We start from the raw sequence: 4,226 nt of genomic DNA on the forward strand, positions 1-4,226 counted from the left end.
CTGTGCAAATACCCCCATCTCTGAAATCTGGGGGATCTTAGAGTAGGTCTCCACTTGCTGCTTAGGTGACACAATCTGAGGCTAACAGGGACCCTAAGAACTCTGAAGCTGCGTGTTCCTGCAAGAGCCCGGCAGGGGGCGCCCTTCCCACAACTCCACCCTTCTCCTGCAGGATTTTTTTAATTGGAGGAGGAATGATGGGGTCTGACTCTCATTCATGCTTTCCCTGCAAGTGAGGATACAGAACAACTCCAAAGCTGAAACCAAGCCTCTTGTGGACAAGACATCAGGAAGCTAGACTCAGCACCCTGAAACCTGACCCCTGGCCTCATTTGAATGGCTTCTCCTCAATAAAAGGGTTCAGCCTGTGTGTGTGTGTGTGTGTGTGTGTGTGTGTGTGTGTGTGTGTGTATTTACTGAACCTCCTACCGGATCAGATGGCTGTAACTCAGGGATGCATTTGCTTATTGCAGAAACAAAGCCATCCATGTTCCTGGGATGATCCCCCAAATACTTCTTCTTTTTCCTGACTATATAATTACAAGAAATAAATAAATGTATACAAAAGGATCATCAGCTACATTGCGTGACGTCACATGCAGGCGTGCACTCCTAGTTAAAAACAAATTTAAATGGATCCAAAATATCTTAAGAACCACGTGGTTACATAAAGTTAATCAATTCTACTGTGTTAATTATAGGTTATGCCCTTATCTACAGAAATATCCACTGACTTTAACTATATTTTCATTGATATCCCTTTTCTTTTTGAAAAAAATATATTTTTTAAGTTGTTGATGAGCCTTTACTTTTTTAATTTATTTGTATGCAATGCCAAGAATTGAACCCAGTGCCTCATGCATGCCAGGCAAGCAGGCTACCACTGAGCCCCAACCCCAGCCCTCATTGATATTTCTTTTTATCAAGGTACAAAGATAATTATTTTTCAGAATTTATTTTCAGAAATTATTTCAAAGTGTATCCAGGAAAAATTCTAAAAGGAATTTCAACAGAGGAGAAGCACACATTGGAGGTCCTAAGAAGAAAGAAATCATTTTTGGGTAAACCAAGATCTTTATATTCTAGATTTTTATGATAAAAAATATTTTCCTAAATATAAATATTTTTATATTATTAATTAGACAGATAATATAGAAATTTAATAAAAAATTTATATGTACTGGACTGACTAAAAGTTTTAACTGATTAATTCAAGGATATTTGAAGCTATTTCCCTGATTTTACTCTCTATGTTGATACTGAGCTAATATTTTGGTTGATATTTTGACATGATAAAGACCTATTAAAATATTAAGTTTAATTCCTTTAAGCAAGGTCTTTACTGCCTAATGATTCTTAATGTTTATGGCAAGGATTAATTTCGGTGAATAAATTCACATCCTTGATTAAGCACTAAATACATTAAACTGCTGACTTAGATTCTAATTTTTACAATTCTCCTTGGAGACTAAATTTGATTGATTCAAAGACTGTCCATTCTTGCATATTTTGTTTGTTGAATCATTTTGAGATCTGGGAATTTTATTAGGACTGAGGTTCTCCAAATTAAAGTTGTATGTTAGTTTTGAGCAATAAAAGTTGCAAGCCTTGTTGAAAATTCATGGACATTATAGAAGTTCTCTGACTGGACCTATTATCCATAAAAATATGGTAGGATTTATATAATGCTTAATGACATTTTTTAAAAGACAATCGAGAGACACCTTTTTAAAGGATAATATTCTGAGACATAAAGATATGTTGAGACCTTCTCTCAGAAAGAGATTGAGGATTCCTTTTAAATTGTTAGGATGGATCAACTAGTATATATATTGGGAAATTACAATAATCAATTCAAGGTAAATCTGATCATTTAAATATTTGTACTACTATCCATAACTTAAACTGATGATACTATGGCTTATGCCAAGTCTTTACTCAATTTTATTAAATAAAGAAAAGGGGGAACACAGGACCCCAGAGGCACGCACTAGATCTTACAAAATATTTATTTTTTTCCTTAATTGTAATATTGAGAATCTCAGGGGATATAGCTCAGTTGTTAGGGTGCTTTGCTCACATGCACAAGGCCCTGGGTTCAATCCCCAGCACCATCAAAAAAAATTGAGACCTCTGCTGAATTTACTGAATCATATTCACTGCTGCTGAATATGATTCAGTAAATTAAATCAGGTTTGTAAAGATAGAATTTAAACCCGTCATCATGAAAATGACCGAAAAACCTGACACAGGAAGGTAAATCTTCCAACTGCAGAGTTTCCAACCACGTAGCATCATGAGCTTGTCAGGTAAGTAAAAATTATGAAGAGACTTCTATGGAGCCATTTCTCAGATCTATTTTTTAAATTAATTTTTTTTAGTTGTAGATGGAAACAATACCTTTGTTTTGTTTATTTTCTCATGTGGTGCTGAGGATCAAACCCAGGGCCTCGCATGTGCTAGGCTAGCGCTCCACCACTGAGCCACCCCCCCAGCCCTCAGATCCATTTTTAATGTACATTGTAGTGTGGACTGGAAAGTCCACCCATGAAACTAGATTAATCCTACTGACTGTAGTGGTCAGTTATCTGTTGATCCTATGGCAAACAGGTTGTCTGGGATTATATTTGAGGAATAGTCACAATATGAGAAACCTAAACCAGACAATCATGCTGGCCCTTAGAAATTAAGACTCCTTATCTGGACCATTGTCCAAAGAGAAAGATTGTTGAAATAGAATTTTTCTCTACAGGCCAGTTATTTACATAAGTTATCCACCAATGTAGGGTTGTCCTGATCATTCTACAATAGAAACTGGCACCTTTCCTAAGTATTATTCCTTAGTATTCCTAAGTATTATGCAAATGTCTAGTCAGGACCACTCAAGATGTCTAGAAATAGTGGACGCATTTAGGCTGGTCTGTTAGAATGGACAAGAACAATTACAGGAGGATGCCTGTCACCTGGAGGTATATTGGTAATACCCTAACCCTCAGTGAGATGGCACCCAAAAGGATGTTAGGATGTTTGTCTTCTGCCTTCAGAATATCTACATCACTGACAGACCTAACAGACTTCTTACATGTGAGAATTGAGAGAAAGGATGATGACTACCCTGTAGCCTGTATGAATACAACTCATCTTACTTATTGCCAGCTGATATTTCAGAGATACACTCTGCTGAAGTTAAGGTTCAGGTCTGAAACAGGTGCATGCCAGTTATCCAGACCTAGGCCAGCTCCTGGTCTCATGAAGTGACCACTTTAAATATTATTCCTTGCTTCCATGATACAGTCTTTATGGCTCTGTTTCAAACTTACAACATAGGTATTCTCTTAACGTTGGAATTAAATTCCTTCCAAGAGCTTTCCTAGTCAGATAAATCCTGATGGAAAAATTAGAACTGAGTTAAAATGCTCTAAAAGGCCACTGTGATAAATATTGTGACTGAGCCCTCTGCTCCATGGTTTGTGGAGAGGCTGAAGTGCCATGCCAAATGACAATGTCTATGTTACCATTGCCAAGTGCAAGGCTTCCCAATAAAATCGAGAAAAGATGAAGAATCTTCTGATGAGTGTTTGGCAGAATAATAACAACAACAACAACAACAACAACAACAACAACCTGGATCTTCCAAATTGGTGATGTCCCAGAGGTAGTATGTTTTCTACTAATGCCTTTTGTGTTTCAATGATGACCTCAGACCAAGAATCCAGTGACTGAAAGATACAATTTCCCAATCGCCTTCAAATATTAAGGAAGAGGAAATATGGGGGGAGCCACTCTGAATGACCCCCCGCCTTCCAGTCCTGAAGCAGGAGGCTCTGACCGATGACTACATCAACTCTCTCTGTCTCTCAACCCCCTTTTCACTTTGAAACCATCCAAAACAGGGGACTGGCAGGACACTTCTCATTACTTTTCTGGCCAGGGGTGGGCAAGAGAGTTTCAAATTTCAAATCCCCCCTCCCAGAGAGCACTTGGTAAGCTGTTGGCCTGGCCCTTCTGCCGGAGGAGCCCACCTCAAACCGCAAGCCCTTTGTGGCTATCCTGACCAAGGGGAACCTGGTCTCTCGCAAGGCTTCCCCATACCTCTGTGGTTCTCCCCTTCCTGATCAGAGTCTTGTTGGAAGCCAGATCCCCAACCTGCATTCACTCAGGCAACCAGGAGGGAGATCTGGGAGCAAAGATGGGACTAGTTTCCTCATTACATTTCCTGTTCTGGG

This window comes from Spermophilus citellus, assembly GCF_964194105.1.
Source record: "Spermophilus citellus genome assembly, contig: SCAFFOLD_419, whole genome shotgun sequence".
In the NCBI taxonomy this organism is placed as follows: domain Eukaryota; kingdom Metazoa; phylum Chordata; class Mammalia; order Rodentia; family Sciuridae; genus Spermophilus; species Spermophilus citellus.